Source organism: Arvicanthis niloticus, chromosome X, assembly GCF_011762505.2.
Source record: "Arvicanthis niloticus isolate mArvNil1 chromosome X, mArvNil1.pat.X, whole genome shotgun sequence".
In the NCBI taxonomy this organism is placed as follows: Eukaryota; Metazoa; Chordata; class Mammalia; order Rodentia; family Muridae; genus Arvicanthis; species Arvicanthis niloticus.
In genome coordinates this window covers 48,739,231-48,756,967 of record NC_047679.1, presented here as the reverse complement: position 1 = coordinate 48,756,967, position 17,737 = coordinate 48,739,231, and the positions used below count along the sequence as shown (strand labels likewise).

The 17,737-nt window shown below is 43.0% G+C and overlaps 1 protein-coding gene across 9 annotated transcripts in view; it reads right to left on the bottom strand.

Moving 5' to 3' along the window:
* Positions 1-9,154, bottom strand: part of Klhl15 (kelch like family member 15) — a 56,263-nt gene extending 47,109 nt beyond the window's left edge. For 2 of the 9 annotated variants that reach the window (XM_076918859.1, XM_076918860.1), the window contains exons 1-2: positions 8,320-8,898; positions 377-427 (exon numbers count right to left, since the gene is read on the bottom strand). The gene's annotated coding sequence lies outside the window, so the exon portion shown is untranslated. Of the gene's footprint in view, positions 1-376; positions 428-5,494; positions 7,993-8,319; positions 8,899-9,090 lie in introns of those variants that run through there. The other 7 variants (XM_076918861.1, XM_076918858.1, XM_076918863.1 and 4 more) reach the window with 7 other exon arrangements.
* Between the last annotated feature and the right edge of the window lie 8,583 nt (positions 9,155-17,737).

The following is a 17,737-nucleotide window of genomic DNA, read 5'->3' as shown; positions in this document are numbered from 1 at the left end:
AGATGGCTCAGCAGTTAAGAGCACTGACTGCTCTTCCAGAGGTCCTGAGTTCAATTCCCAGCACCCACATGGTGGCTCACAACTATCCATAATGGGATCCAATGTCCTCTTCTGGTGTGTCTGAAGACAGCTACAGTGTACTCACATACATTAAATAAATAATAAAAACTTTTTAAAAGATGAAATTGTGATCTTTTAAAAAAATAAAGAATTTAAAAGAATATAAAAATAATTTTACCTGTTTTTCTCATAGTAAAAAAAAAAAAAAACCCTATGGCTAACAAAATTCTTTTAAATGTATTATGTATCTGACATATTCTACTAAACAGCATAGATTTATAATATCAACATTTAAGGCATCAAATAACCAACTTACAAATGAACACGTGAAACAAAACCAACTTGTTCACAAGCCATACCCTGGACACTACAAAGAAAAAACAAAGACTTAGAATGACAAGGTTTAAACTCAAAGAGAAAAAAGAAAATTATAATACAAAAAACCACACATTTACATAAATTAAAAAATAATTAGGAACGGCAAATTTAAGACTGTAAAAAAGATATAAAATCTTATATAAAAATTCTCTACAAAATGATATCAATTTTAGAAAGGAAGTAATAATTATAATAAGTATAACACAAACTCAAATATCTAACTTTATGATCAATGAGAGCTGGGAAAAAAATCCAATAAATAAGGGGCTTTTGAGAAAATTATTACTAACACACAAAATGTTAAAGGTTCGGAAATTCTATATCCTCGTTTCTCATAATATATCTTCAGATCAGGGCAAATTGTGGCTTATAAACCTAATGTATACATATTCTATACTTGGCCTTCAGAATTTAAAATAATTGTTTTCCAAAAGAGCCTAAATTACAAGGCATGCTTATACTACCAGGAAAGAAATACTGAATAGTGTGTCTTGTTTTATCAACTTGGCACTGACAAAGCATGGGGGGAAGGGAGTTGGCTAGAGAGTCAGTCCATATCTCAGTGGCAGAGGGCCCTGGATTCAGAGCTCAATTCCCAGTACACACACAGACACACTCAGACAAAGAGACACGCAGATAGATACATACACACACACACACACACACACACACACACACACACAGCCCCCTCTCAAAAACAACTTACCTCTCACCTTCACTTTCTAATTTTCAGATGTGAGGAGTATTCAGAATGTGACTACCTGTCATATTTTTATAAGACCAAATATTACAGAAAGATTTGTAAAAATATGGTCAGCAAAATAATCTAATTATTAAGGATTTTTGTTTTATGTTTTTTGAGACAGGATCTCACTCTATGGCCCAGGCTGACTTTGAACTCACAAATTCTTTTTCAATCTTCCAAGTGCTTGGATGAGCCACTACACCTAGCTTCAAGTGTTTAATTACAGTTTTGTAAATTTTTAGAAGACAAAAAATTTTCATTAGAAACCATTATTTATGTAACTTTAAGGAGGCTACTTTTCAAAAGAATTACAAGTATTTTTAAATTCCCTAGCATTGGTTTCTACATAAATCAATACAACCCACATAAACCAAAGTTCTTTAGAATCTAAATAAATTCTGATATAAAGAGTATCAGTGAAAGGAAGATAATTGACTACACACATGCACACATGCAAACACACACACACACACACTCACCCTGACTTGGAAGACTATTACAGATATATATAGATAGATAGATAGATATCACTGAAATTTCTAACAGTTCAAACTCTCTAGTGACCAGTAAAAAAAGAAGTCTGGTGGAGGTAAAATTGGAAGGAAATTAAAGGCACAGAAATTAAATGCTTCCCTTCTAGTTAGAAGGCTACCATTCTGATTTGAAGGCTAAATTCTAGACAACTAAATAGATCTTTTGAAATCAATTAACTTCCATGTTTGTGACATATGTAGTAATTTATTGCTTTCATATTTCTCCCAAAGCTGCCTGAAAACTCATATAAAACTGTAAGCTGTTCAGTATAAAAGCTAGCCTCTCAAACAGCTGTTGATCCTTAATGAAAACTATGATTCCATACTGCCTTCACCATTGAACTGTTCTACCAAAAATGATACCTATGAAGTAAATGCCATACTTACAAATTGAAAGTGTGAAGCTTACTATTTTAAAAAAAATAGAATTAATTTCCAAATCATAAAATCTCACATAATTTCTATAACCTATCCATTAATTTTAAATTCAACAATCTCAAAGCAGCCAACTTCTCAAAATATGTTTTGGGTTTTTTTGTTGTTGTTGTTGTTGTTGTTTGAGTTCTAAGAAGCATTCCTCTTACCCTCAAATACATACTACTACCCAAATCAGGAAAGAACACAGCTGAATGTCGGAGAAAGACTGCGTATTAGTTTGATAGTGAAACTCTTGTCATCATAACATTTCTATAGCTCAGTACTAAATTGCAAATGATGATTTAAACTGCTAAGAAAAACCTAGTCCTCCAGCCTCAAGACTGCACCTATTATCCAAATTAGTTTACTTCACAGGCATGCTTAGTATTTAGTCATCTTGTAATATAAGAAAACCAAGAAAAAAACCCACCTGTTTCAATGCTATTTTCATCTTTAATACTCCTTTACTACAAGAAAAAGTAGCCTAAGAGTGATGTCATGGAAATCAGCTTCCATGGCCTTTAGAGATTGCATCCAGTGAGAATTCTAGGAACAGTCTCACTTGGGAAATAAAATCCCAAATCTTCTAAGCTGCATTTTAACATGAAATCACAAATCATGTACTGTTAGCATTTCATTCTCCCCCAAGAATTATATAACTATCAGGAATCTTTTGGTAGCTCCTGCTGTTATGATACAGATTTCCTGCAAGCCTGTGATGCAGTATTAACTTAATTCAAAGATATTATCAAGGACAAAAGAGACTTTTTCTATCTGTTATTTGTCTCAATTATTCAGCTATATTTTTCCCTCAATGCTTGCAGACAGAGCCCGGGGCTTCACACATGGGATGTAAGTGCTCTAGCAATGAAATATATCCCAGCCCAATGAGCTTTAAGTATCTCCCATTAAAGAGCGAAAACTAAGCTTACTCAGAGGGTAAAGGTGCAGCCAAACAGGATGACTCAAGTGCCATCCGTGGGACCCACATGGTAGTGGAGAACCTACTCCTACAAGTAGTTCTCTGACCTCCCCATTCATGTTGTGTGGCCTGTACACATGTATGCAAACACAACAGACAGACAGACAGACAGACAGACAGACAATTTTAATTTTTTAAAGAGTCCTACAGCCAGTGAGATGGCTCAGTGAGTAAAGGAGCCTGTTACCAAGCCTGATGATCTGAGCTTGATCCCTGGTTTAACCCCAATACTTGAGAGGCAGAGGCAACCAGATCTCTGTAAGTATGGGGTTAGCCTGGTCTACAAAGTGAATTCCAGGACAGCAAGAGTTATGTAGAAACCATGTCTCAAAAAAAAAAAAAAAAAAAAAGGAAATTAAAAATACATAGGGCAAGCCGGGCGGTGGTGGCGCACGCCTTTGATCCCAGCACTTGGGAGGCAGAGGCAGGCGGATTTCTGAGTGGGAGGCCAGCCTGGTCTACAGAGTGAGTTCCAGGACAGCCAGGACTACACAGAGAAACCTTGTCTTGGAAAAAAACAAAACAAACAAACAAAAAACAAAACCACAGGGCATCTACTTATGTTTTACTGGGGGGTAGGGGCAGCACGTTGTTTATTTTGAGACAGCATTTCTCACTTTGTAGCACTGGAGAGCTTTAACTCAAAGAACCTGTCTTTGTCCCCTACATGTTTTAATTAAAGATCTAGGAAACCTTCAGATTTAAAACATCATCTATGCTTTTAATTTTCTTAATATTTTATTATGTATATGGATGTTTGGCTGCTTATATCTGTGTACCATGTTAAGTGCCTAGTGGCTATGGGAGCCATCAGAGTTTAGGATCATCTGGAACTACACATGGATTCTGGGAATTGAACCCAGGTCCTCTAGAAGAGCAACCAGTGCTCTTAAGCACTGGTTAAGCTGCCACATGGATTCTGGGAATTGAACCCAGGTCCTCTAGAAGAGCAACCAGTGGTCTTAAGCACTGAGCCATTTCTCCAGCCCCATGGGTCATCTACTTTTATGCCAACAGTAATACAAGGTATAGCTAGGGCAGAAATATTTAAAAGAGCCTTTCCAATGGCTCCTAAAATGGCAATGATAAGCTTCTTCAACACACACACACACACACACACACACACACACACACACACACACACTCTCTCTCTCTCTCTCTCTCTCTCTCTCCTCCCCCTCCCTCCCTCTCCTCCTCCTCCCCTCTCCCCTCTCCCTTTTCTCTCTCTCTCCTCCCCCTCCCTCCCTCTCCTCCTCCTCCCCTCTCCCCCTCCCTTTTCTCTCTCTCTTCTCCCCCTCCCTCCCTCTCTCCTCCTCCCCTCTCCCCTCTCCCTTTTCTCTCTCTCTCCTCCCCCTCCCCCTCTCCCTCTCTTCTTCCTTCCCTCTCCCCTTTTCTCTCTCTCTCTCTCTCTCTCTCTCTCTCTGTCTCTCCTCCCCCTCCCTCCCTCTCCTCCTCCCCTCTCCCTTTTCTCTCTCTCTCCTCCCCCTCCCCCCTCTCCCTCTCTTCTTCCTCCCCTCTCCTCTCTCTCTCTCTCCTCCCCCTCCCTCCGTCTCCTCCTCCTCCCCTCTCCCTTTTCTCTCTCTCCTCCCCCTCCCCCCTCCCTCTCTTCTTCCTCCCCTCTCCCCTCTTTTCTCTCTCTCTCTCTCTCCTCCCCCTCCCTCCCTCTCCTCCTCCTCCCCTCTCCCCTCTCCCTTTTCTCTCTCCTCCCCCTCCCCCTCTCCCTCTCTTCTTCCTCCCCTCTCCCCTCTTCTCTCTCTCTCTCTCCTCCCCCTCCCTCCCTCTCCTCCTCCTCCCCTCTCCCTTTTCTCTCTCTCTCCTCCCCCTCCCCCCTCTCCCTCTCTTCTTCCTCCCCTCTCCCCTTTTCTCTCTCTCTCTCTCTCTCTCTCTCTCTCTCTCCCTCTCTCTCCTCCCCCTCCCTCCCTCTCCTCCTCCTCCCCTCTCCCTTTTCTCTCTCTCTCCTCCCCCTCCCTCCCTCTCCTCTTCCTCCCCTCTCCCCTCTTCTCTCTCTCTCTCTCTCTCTCTCTCTCCTCCCCCTCCCTCCCTCTCCACCTCCTCCCCTCTCCCCTCTCTTCTCTCTCTCTCCTCCCCCTCCCCCCTCTCCCTCTCTTCTTCCTCCCCTCTCCCCTCTCCTTTCTTCTCTCTCTTTCTCTCTCTCCCCTCCCCCTCCCTCCCTCTCCCTCTCTTCTTCCTCCCCTCTCCCTCCTCCCTCTCTCTCTCTTGTTGCTCCTGTTCCTGGAAAACCAGTTCCTCTCTGGCTAGGATCACTCTATCCAGATACCTAGGACTCCCTTTAGATCATTAGGGAAGAGTCAACTCATTGAGACCTTGTCCCAAACCCATATTAAAATAACAGAACCCAATGGGCTTGGTGGCACACACCTTTATTCTCAGCACTCAGGAGGTAGAAGGTGGATTTCTGTGAGTTCAAGGCCAGCCTGGTCTACATAGTGAGTTCCAAGACAGCCAACGCTATACAGAGGAACCCTGTCTCAAAAAAAGCAAGCAAACAAACAAACAAAAAAAAACTTTAACAAAAATTACGAAACTCCTCTAAAGATCTACAAAGAATCTACATCTCCACTGTCTGCTTTATTTTTTCCCCTATATTTAATGCTGAAGTCATTTGTTTTGAGACAGGGTCTCATTCTAGGCTGCCCCTGCTGAGAAAGATTCTGAACAGACCCTATTGTCTCCACCTCCTAGTGCTACAACTTTAGAAATGGGCCACCAAACTTCTAACTTTTGTTTAAAAAATTGTTTTGTGCCAGATATAGTTACATGTGCCTATAATCCCAGTACATGGAAGGCTGGGGCACAAGGATAACCCCAAGTTTAAGGCAAACCTGGGCTATAGTGAAAGACTGGGGGAGAAAATTCTAAAACAAAACCTGTTCAAACTATTAACACTAACCTGAATCTCCAGCACCTAGAACAGTGTGTGGCACATAGTAAATGCTTAGTAAATACCTGATGTACAGACAAATTTACTTTACAAACTTCCAAGTTCTATAACCACTTTCAATTTAAAGATGAAAAATCCAAACTATGAGGTTAAGTTACTGGCCTAATATCAAATAATATCAAATTATGGAGCCAGGATCTTCTGGGTTCTGGCCCTTCCTAATAAACCACTGTTTCTACAAGCAAGCCCTCACCAATGGCCACCTTTTGTTGCTCTTCAGTTTTAAAAAAGCCCAAATGAGCTATAGCATTCTAGCTCTGAGGAAATGTCTGACAAGAAATTAATCTACAGCACATGCCCCACCCAGACCAAGAGTCACTTTCCTCATGTAACATTCAGTCCCCAAACCTGACAATGGGCCACCAATATCATATGTAGAGGGTCAATATCAGGGGGAAAATGTTAAAGGTACTAAAATATAACATCTTTTCCTTTCTTCCATCTCTCTTGACTTGTCATGACATGTTTGTAGCTGTTGGTATATGTTGTCCTAAGAAAAATTAAAATTTTAAATTATTAACACAAATTTTACCATTCATTTATATTGTACAATGTTGGTTTACACACATCATTAAACCAAATATAAACCCCGACTTCTGAATACCCATGAAGTCAGTCAAGTCATCCTTGGTTCCAAGATTTCAGCCCCAAATAACCCAAAGCAAGGCAAAGAGGTCAAATTCAGAAATGCCCAATAAAGTAGTGATCTGCAAAAATTATCTTCAGAACAAGGGATAAACCCAAAATATAAAAGCAGCCACTTTAAAGTTGGCTGTTCCTTTTCCAACTTAATCCTGCCCACCTTAAATTACTCTGTCTTTTTATAAAACACACAAGCATACTGTGAAAGACCACTGGCATTGAACCAGGGAATTAAAATTTTAACATCTACTCAGGAAAAAAAACATTTTACAACTAAAAATAATATACTCCAAAATGCTCCTTTCACTTTTAATTGACTATTTTAAGCCAAAACATTCTACAGTTTTGAAATTCTAGAAAGTAAATTCTATTTTCAAGCCACAAATATTTACTACCTTATTTTTTTTTGCCAATTAACAGGTAGTAAGAGTATTAATTAACATTTTTACCACTGACAAACTAGGACTCAAAGCACCTACTAAGTGCTGTGATTAAAAATGAGAATTGAATTACACTAATATTGCATTAAGAGCTAAAACGTTGAAATTCCCTGTATATTTCTAGATCTACTGAGCATTTGGGAAACATGAATGCATGTGTAAGCTCTTTAAAAACCATTTTCAAACGTGTAGAAGCATTCAGTCATTCTGTTCTGTAGATATGAAAAGCAAACATTGAAATTAAATCCTATATACTAAAAAAAACACTTTTAAAATGACAACAGTAAATCATATTGACAAAGGAAGTGAACCTCTTAAAAATAAAAAAGACTAAATAAATGTAAGCTGTTAAATATTCTGAGTAAGAAAAGGGGCTGAGAGGCCTAGAAAGATCAAAAGCCCTATAGTAAGATTAAATTTGAATTAAAGGATACCGTTATTTAAATAAGCAGTTCGCATTTTGTAGGGGGAAGGCCAACCAACACTGACTATTAAACAGCTATCCATCACTGCACTGTTGTGCTATGTCGTACTTATTTACTTATAATATAGAAATTAAGAGGCAGCAACAGTTAGCCACATTAACCACTCAAGCAAAGGTTATCTAAAGAAATGACCTTACATTTTCTACAACACTTTACAGCTATAGATTATTTTCACATATATGACCTCATATAGTCCTCATTACCTTTCTGATGTGGCTAATGACTACATTGCATAGATAAGAAACTCAGGCTCCGTGCGAGATTTCCTCAGTTCGAGATTTTTCTCAGTCACCCAGTCGGACCCAGACATTCTGATTCCACGCATTATGCCGCACATTTCGCATAGTTCTATTTCAGGCACAAACAGGATTTTTAAAGGGAAGGAACCGGTTGGGGGGGGGGGAAATAATCATGGTACCTGCAGCTCTATGCTGCAAAAAATGGCTGAATTATGCTTCTTCCTTTTTTTCCTCTCCCTCCCTCTCTCATCCCACCACACCAGAAAAAAATTTACATTTCAAACAATTTAAGTAAACTCAAAAACAAATTAGCTCCCTGCATCTATAAAATGTTTGAGTGCGGCCAGTGCGGTGAGGGCCACGGAACCCGTGCCATCCTCGGGGCCGCGGGCAAAGCCTGGGCTCCGCAGGCCGGCGGCCAGGGGCGGCTACGCACCTCGGGGGTCCTGTCCAGCCTCTAGTGGACGGCAGTCTGCATCAGGAAGAAGCGGGCCAGTGGCCGAACGGTGGGAGGGTCGGGCGCCGGGATGGACCGCGATAGGCTCCTCGGACCTCTACAAGGGGCCGCTCCCTGGCCGGGCCGGAGCGCTCCGGCGCGGGGCGAGTGTGCAAGCCGGAGGCCCCCTAAGAAGCAGTCCTGGGAAAGAAGACAGCGGGAAAGAAGAGTGGCGAGTCCAAACAGTTCGGCTAGGCGTGATGCGCGCGGCGTCGGGGCCGGGGCCCAGCCTTGCCAATACCGGGGAACGTCGCGGCACCCCACGGGGCTCAGCAGGAGAGCCGACTTAGGGCCACGAACTGGGGGACAGCTGAGGGGGCCGAGAGCAATAGAAACGCCAGCGGTAACGACATAGACGACGGCGTCTCCGGGTTTCTGCCCCAAAGCGCGCGGAGCCTCGGGATCACCCACGCCGGGGGTGGAGGAAAGCGGGAAAGGGGCGGGAAAGGGGCGGGGCGTGGGGGGCCACGAGCCAGGGGCCGCTCCGGGCCTCGCGCCCCCTGCGGGCCGCGGGAGCCGCCCGGGGCCCGCCCAGGGAGGCGGGGTCCACGGGCTAGGGGCCCGGGCCAGGGTCTCTAGGACGCCGAAGCAAGCCTCTCCAAGCTAGAGGGCGGGGACGGGAAGCCGTAGGTTAGAGAGCAGGCCCGGGAGGTCCCCTTAGCCCCTGAAGGCGCCCCGTGGGGGCCAGCGCGCCGCCTGGCGGGTGTTTACCTTCCCCCTGGTCGGGCGCCAATGCCGCCATCTTTCAGCCCAGGCGCGTCACTTCCGGCGCCACGGAACGGGAGCCGGTGTGGGAACCGGGTAGAGGGAGGGTTGTCCCACGCCAGCTGCGTGCGCGCGTTGCCCCAGAGGCCGGCCTGCTACAGTAGCGGGGGCGGGGGTGGGGTGGCGCGGCGGGGAAGGGGCATGAAGGAATAGAGGTAGCGGGTCTCTGCAGGCGGGGTCTGATGAGGTTTCCCCTCCGAGCAGTGCCGTCGGGGCTGGAGAGACTCGGCAGTGCACTTCCCCCGGGCGACAGGGTCACTCCGCCTGACCAGGAGGTGGGCCCCGTGGCGCTGCGGCGAACACACAAGTGCGCAAGTTGAGGGCTAGGAAACCCGGAAAATTCCAGTTTTGCATCTTGCACACCGTCGGATGAGGGGAGTTTTGTCAATGGTACCTGTTAGAAAAGTGACTAGATCAACGCCAAATGACTTCATTTTTGTAAGGCAATTTGCAATGGGTCATTGCGTCATGGTTCCACTTGGCTTATTGCATAGCAATTACATGTTTCACATACAGATTTCCCAGAGATGGGAAAAGTCACCGAAAATGTCCTATTTTCACCAGAGGTAGAAAAGTAGGATCTTAAAAAGCGGGTTTGTTTTGCATCAAAATAGGCAAGAACGAATATACAGAAGGCACCAATTTCTGGTTTGTTTTTTTGGCGAGGGGTCTGTTTTGTCTGTTTGCTTGTTTTACAAATCTACTTAGAATTCTAGGTCATGGCTTTTAAATACTACCCTTACTTGATTTGAGAATATGAAAATACACCGTGAGACTTTTGTAAATTTATTATATATCTCTGTAAGGAAGCTGTAGATAACAAATACACAGCTGAAGCTACTGGTTCTGCAACCAGTTAAAAATTAAGGCACCCGTTAACCATTTCTGATCTTAACCGAGCTTTTTGCTTCCTCTATCTCTAGCTCCACCACCGAAGCCCATCCCCCACCCCCGCATCGCCATTTCTCTCTAAATGAATATCCTGATGAACTTTTCAAGAGACTATGACTAAAAGCGATCAGTATCTCTTTCTAACAAACTTGATTAACATGCCACGTTTCCCCAGAGGCCAAAGTAGCACATCGTGTACTGTTTTGCTGAAGTACACTACTTCGTTGTAAAAATAATTATTATTCTGGAAATAGGAAATAATATCTTTTCTGACTTCAACACTGAAGTTCACGATTTGTTTCACCTATTCTATCTTTCCCAATAGCCCCTTTAATACCTTTATTTGTGATGGTTATTTTTAAATCCTAGCTTGTTGGGCTGCTGAGATGGCTGGGCAGGTAAGGGTGCTTGCCACTAAGCCTGACTACCAGAGTTCTAGCCTCAGGATCCACAGAGTGGAAGGAGAGAACTGTTTTCACTCACAAGTTGTTCTCTGACCTTGACACATGTCATGCCTGCAGACATAAACAAAAGGGAGTAACAAGATTTTAATTTCTAGTTTGCTATCTTTGAATGTTACTGCATGACTACCCCAGAATATATTACCTTAAAACAACAAATTCAAAAATTAAACTATAAAATTAACTTTCAATTGCATACATTCAATGTCTGAAGTTTATAAGTTTTATATGCCATAAATAGATAGCTAAAAGAATTGAATTTTTTTTTACATTAACAGACATGCATTTTAAGCTATACATTACCATGAGTGAGTGATCTGTCTAGAGGCTTCTTTCTGTTTCTGATTTGGAAAACTGACATGTTTGTGTGTCATTCGTAATATGTATAGCCGTGAGTGGTGTCACAAAGTATTATGATCGGTATACACATTTTATGGCATCATGTGATCTCATCTGGCATTTTGTTCTCTTGCTCTGCTTAAAGTCTTCTCAAAAATACTTTCCTGTTTCTGAAAGTGAGCTTTTTTTGCCAATATGTATGGGTGTTTGGCTGCTTGTGTGTATGTGCACCTACTGTGTGCCTGGTGTCCAGTGAAGTTAAAGATGGTATCATATCCTCTGGAACTGAAGTTACATGGAGCTGCCATGTGGGTACTAAGACTAAGCCTGAGCCTCTGCAAGGACAGCATATTACCCACTGAGCATCTGTCCACCTTCCTGTACTATGTCTTTCCATCCATCTATATATGTTTACTATATAGAACACCCCCTTCAAAACTATCCTTAATAAATGATGCTGCACCAGGATAGGTGCTTGCCACATAATCCCCCAGCACCCACATAAAAGTGGAAGATGAGAATCCACTCTACAAGGTTGTCCTCTGACTTCTACATGTATACTGAGGCATACCCATCATATACATACACACAGTAATTTAAAAAAAAATCAATGTAGATGATGCCACTTTCATGTCTCTCTCCCTAGGGATGAAACCTAAGCCCTCATTGGTTTTTCAAGTACTGTTTTATATATAGGAGAGTCTAAGATTTTAATACCCAGGGAAATGAAACCCCTTTATCTAAATAAACTGACAGCTGCTGCAGTAATTCCTGTTTTCATTTACAGCAGGCATTGCTCGACAGCAGTGATATGTTCTGAGAAATAAATAAGCAGGGGCAATTTTACTGTTAGGCAGACCTAGATGGACACCTAATGTGATGATGCGCACCTTTAATCCAAGTAAGGCAGAGGCATGTAGATCTATGTGTGAGGATAGCCTCATCTACATAGTGAGTTCCAGGCTAGCCAGGAGCTACCAAGTGAGATCTTATCTGAAAAAAAAAAAACTATATATAGTTTTTCTCAGTTCCCATGGTTTGCTATGACTGGTTTCTTTATACCAGAATCAACCACAAAAGGAGTAATGTGTCTCACTCCAGTGTTATGATAGCTGTGGTATCAGTAGGTAGTGGGGATTTTTCAGCTCCATTATAATCTTTTGAGAACACTATCATAAGTGTAGTCTGTAATTGATTGAAACTACATCCTTTCTATCTACCTGTCTATCTGTCTGTCTGTCTATCTATCTATCTATCTATCTTACGTTTATTTAGTTGGGGAGGGAACAAATAGAGATCAGACAACTTACAAGAGTTAAGTTCCTCTTTCCACCATGTGGGTGCAGCGAATTGAACTTAGGTTGTCAAATTCAGGTTGTCACACTTGGTGGTAAGTGCCTTTAACTGCTGAGACTTGTCACTGGATCTAACTTTTTTATTTTTTATTTTTTATTTTTTGAGACAGCCTTTCAATTATCCCAGGATGGCCTTGAACACATTATTTGGCCAAGAATGTCCTTGATCCTCCTTTGCCCACCTCCTCAGTGCTGGAATTACACTGGTGTGTAGTGCAGTGGTTCTCACCCTTCCTAATGCTGTGACCCTTTAATACAGTTCCTCATGTTGTGGTGACCCCCAACCATAACATTATTTTCTTTGCTACTTCTTAACTGTAATTTTCCTACTGTAATGACTCATAATGTAAATATCTGATTTGCTGCCCTCACGACCCTCAGGTTGAGAACCACTGGTGTAGCTTGCCTAACATACTTCAGATGCCAGGGATTGAACCCAGAACCTCATGTACACAACACAAGTTTTCTATCAACTGATTTACATCTTTAGCCCTGAAACAACATTCTTAGACAACCCAAAACTGCACTTTTCTCATTGTGCTGGAAAGTAACTGGAGTTCCTTTATCCTGGAAGAGAGCCCAAAAAGCAATTCAAAGCTGTCTCTGCTTCCCAGGTACTAGGATCACAGGTATGAGTGCCCAGCCTGTCTTTTCTTAGCTCGATAGCCAAGTGTTTAAGAATACAATACACATTCGTCTGTCTGTTGATGTCCGACTGTCCTGACAGTACTAAGCCATGCTAGAAACTTGGTCTGGAATTAGAAGGCAGTCTCTACCTAGGTCTTTTGTTTTGTTTTATGTTTTAAGAAGTTGAAGCCCCCAGTGGTAGTGTGTACTTGCATTATAAGGACTAACAAGGCGCACGCCTTTAATCCCAGCACTTGGGAGGCAGAGGCAGGTGGATTTCTGAGTTCGAGGCCAGCCTGGTCTACAGAGTGAGTTCCAGGACAGCCAGGACTACACAGAGAAACCCTGTCTCAACCCCCCCCCAAAAAAAAAAGAAAAAAAAAAGAACTAACAAGGCTGGAGCAAGAGGATGCAGACTTTGAGCCAGTAAGACTGTGTCTCTGAAATCAAAAGACTACCTTGAGCTCTTATGATGCATGACTCATGGAAAATTGGTATGCATATAAACATTGGAAGATTCTTGATTAGTGTTTAAGCATCTTGGCTGTGGCCTCTTAACTTTTTCTATTTCCTCTGGCCTTCTGGTGTGTCATCACTTCTCTGAATTCTTCCAACTCTCTGCCCACCTCTTAATTCATGAACCTGACCCAGTTTTCTAGGAAAAGTACAAATTGTAAACATTGAAACTTCCATCCCTTTAAATAGCTCAAAGCTTCTGGAGATGTCTACACAAGGATTTCCCTCACTGCTCATCCCTTATGTCAAATCTGTAGTCTTTGTGGGAATCTTTACATTGTTTCCCTGTATTCTCTCATATCATGAAGCCCAAATCCCTCCCCAAAATCTAGATGGGGTAATGCCAAGCCCTTAAACACAAGAAAGGATCCTGAGTACAAAGAAAAAAGACATTCTAAAAGTAGTACCTAGTGTTTGCTTGAAACCCCTGCTCATCTCCTGCACAAGCTAAAAACCCTCATTTGCTTTTTTTCTTCCCCATTCCCCAACCCAGCCTGCAGGAAGAAAACTTGCTAACATGTCATCTCTCCTGTCTCCACATTTCCAGCTACCAGCCCACGAGTGCCCACTCAGGAGTTCAGCTTCTTTCTTTATATGTGCATAATCCCAGCCCCTAGCTCAAACTAATCACCTCCAAAACCCATAAAACCCCCTTGCGTTAGCCTGGGTCCATGACATCCCTGACCTCGACCTGTGAGATCAGTGAACTCATCTGGAGAGCTGCCTCTCAATAACTGACTTTAAAACTTCTGATTCGGCTTCAGTTGGTTCATTTTGTAATCGGAGAAACCTATCACTTAGAATATGAACCTTGTTGTTTTTCAGGAATATATGTTTTTCACCAACAAAACAAATTAGTAGCTCACAGTTTGCAAAGCCAGAATGACTCATCATGATCAAAGTAACCCACTCCCCCAAAGAGGGGCATCTGTGTGTGTGTGTGTATTGTATTAGTTCAAAAACACTGGAAGCTACTCAAGGAAAATAAATCAGTAACTTAACTTTACATTACCAAAATGTCTCAGCAGGATCTGTGCACCCCAAAAAACAGGATACCTAAACTATGTACATTACATTATTTCAGAAGTATAGGGAGCTATCCAAGGAAAACAAATTAACAAATTTACATCACAAAGAAAGAGAATTCAGCATGACATATTCTAAAATCAACAAATGCTTCACTTTTAAATTCTACCCTTAAAATACCACCTATCTTAGGGGAGAGGGGAGGGCATGAGAAAGAGGCTGGAGAATGAACCCAGGCCCTTGCTAGGTAAAGGCTCTTACCACTGAGTCACATACTAGGAAGCTAGTAATCTAGCACTTTTTAGTAGTTACACAGCCCCAGTAGACAGCCATCAGGATTCAAAACCACTCAGAGTTACCTCAGAGCAACAGCTTTAGGTGACATCAGAGTGTTCTCGTGGAAGCCAGGCTTCAAAGGATTGAGCAAGGCTTCTCAAAGGAAGTCCAGAAGGAAGGAGAGGGAGGAGAGAGAGAGAGAGAGAGAGAGAGAGAGAGAGAGAGAGAGAGTAAAGTGCCCACAAGGCTTCATCCAGAGACCAGGAGAAGATCTTCAGCAACTGCTAATAACTGAATAGGGTAAAATGTAGGCCAAAAGAAGGGGAGGGGGAAAAGGAGAAGGCCACAACCATAACCTGTGATAAACCTGTGTGTGTTCTCTCTCTCTCTCTCTCTCTCTCTCTCTCTCTCTCTCTCTCTCTCGCTCAACATTTCATATACATATAAGAGACATTGCAATTATTTGAATCTCCCCTGTGTTACAGGCTGAGGCAGAAAGAATTATTCGCTGCAGAACAAACCTCATACACACAAAAATTTAAGACGCAGAAAGAAAAGTGCCTGCCTCTGCTTTCAGGAGAAGCAGAAGAGAACTGAGCAGAAGACAATCATTATATAGGGTCTCTGATATTGGGCTTTTTTTTTCCTGCAGGTCAGGGCCTGGCCACTCTCCTGCCTAGAGCATCTTGGAATTTTAGAAAAGAGGTTACAACCCTTAGCAAACTCTGGGGGCAGGGCCTGGGCATTGAGGCTCCTCAGGGGCCTTGCCACTCACATTCTTTGAGGGGACAAGCCTGGCCACCAGAGTAGTCTGGTTGTGGAGCCTGGCAGCCAGACGTCTCCAGGGTTGGGACATCCCCTCCCCACAAGTCTTCACATTAATTCATTGTTTTGTTGTTAATGTTTTATTTTGACATTTTTTTTATGAGATCCGTTTTTGTCAGGACCATCTGTAGATAGTTCCATGGATTTGAAACTATTCACTGGAGCATGATGAGCTCATCAATGGGTACACAACTGACGACAATGACTGTCCCTCTCCTAGAGTTCAACAATAGCCAACAGTTTAACAGGAATCTGTGAGCCCCTGCCCAATCCATAATTGACTGTTGATAGGTCTAATCTTATCTAGGTCCATTGTGCACAGCTGCAGTGAGGTCCAGACTGCATTACTTATGTGACCCTTCCCTTAGCTTCCCAGTATTACATTCTTCCTAGCCCCTGAGCCTTAGAGAGGATAGTCTAAATGTCTAGATGAGAGCCAAGCACCTATTACTTTCTCAGCACCTTGAGCAAACACAGGTGTCTCTGCACAGGTGTCACCAACCACCATTCATTGTTGTCTTAGTTAAGGTTTCTATTGTTGTGATAAAACACTATGACCAAATCAGCTGGGGAGGAAAGAGTTTATTTTGCTGACACTTTCACACATCACAATTCATCATCAAAGACAGTCAGGGCAGGAACTCAAACAAGGCAGGTACGTAGATCCAAGAGCTGGAGCAGAAGCTACAGAGAAAAGCTGCTTACTGACTTGCTCCTTATTGCTCACTCAGTCTGCTTTCTTATGGCATTCAGGACTAGCAGCTCAGCGGTGACGCAGAGGCTAAGGCGGCCGCCTGCAGAGGGCGCGGCCCTTTCTCTCTCTCTCTCTCTCTCTCTCTCTCTCTCTCTCTCTCTCTCTCTCTCTCTCTCTCTCTCTCTCTCTCTCTCTCTCTCTCTCTCTCTCTCTCTCTCTCTCTCTCTCTCTCCCTCCCTCCCTCCCTCCCTCCCTCTCTCTCTCTGAGTCCGTTCGAATCCCGCTCTGCCCCCCCTCGCTTCTCCCCCCCCCCTTCGCGTCTCCGCCCAAGTCTCATGAGAAAAAGAAAAAAAAAAAGTTTCTCTGCAAGCCAGCGGTGGCCCACGCCTTGGGCGGCCGCCTTCCCGAATTCGAATCCCGCTGTTTCTCCCTCTTCCCATGCGATTCATGGGGATGGGGGGGGGGGGGGTGGAAAGCCGGGCAGTGGTGGCGCACGCCTTTAATCCCAGCACTTGGGAGGCAGAGGCAGGCGGATTTCTGAGTTCGAGGCCAGCCTGAACAGAGTGAGTTCCAGGACAGCGCTATACAGAGAAACCCTGTCTCAAAAAAACAAAACAAAAAAAAAAAAAAACAAAAAACAAAACAAAACAGGACTAGCAGCTCAAGCGTGGCCTCACTCACAATGGGCTGGGCCCCTCTACATCAATCACTAATTAAGAAAATGGTCTCCAGGCTTTTCCACAGCCCCTTTTTATGGAGCCATAGCTGGCATAACTGGAAAGGGAGGCTTCTCTGATTATGGCAGGGAGATTTTTTAAATCAGAGCTACATAGTGAGACCCTGTCTTGAAAAATAAAAACAAACAAACAAACATAAATAAATAAAAACAATTTTCAAGAATTAATTTTATCTTTTTTACCATGTAGATCTGAAAAATGAAACTCAAATTGTCAAGGCCAGATGGTGGGCACCTTCACCTACTGAGCCATCTCCATGGCTCTGTGTTGCCTCTTGACCCTTGCTCCTCCTACTGGACCATGTAGTTACACTGACTGACATATTAAATTATCTTCCTACTTTTGAATTTCATAAATTTGGGAGGGATGCACAAGGTCTCACTCTATGTAGAGTGGGCTGGCCTCAAACTCACAAAAATCCTCCTCCCTTTCCCTTCCAAGTTCTGGGATTAAAGACCCATACCATGGGGGATGAAGAGATAACTCAGTGGTTTATAGCACTTGCTGTTCTTTCAGAGGACCAGGTTTGGGTCCCAGCATCCACATGATGGCTCACAACTATATGAAACTTCAGTTCTAGGAATCCAATCATGTGTTACATACATACATACATGCAGGTAAAACACATGTGTGTGTATGTGTGTGTGTTTATTTTAAAAGGACTGTGTGACCATGCACAGCCATAAATTTTAACTTGTAATTTACACTGATTTACTTATTTATTCAGTAAGTAATTATGATGGCCTACCTCAAGCCTACTGCTCCTATACATTGAGGACTTTTCAGTATATAAAACATGAAAATCCTTGCCTTAAAGTTTATATAACACATGCTATAAGTATGTAT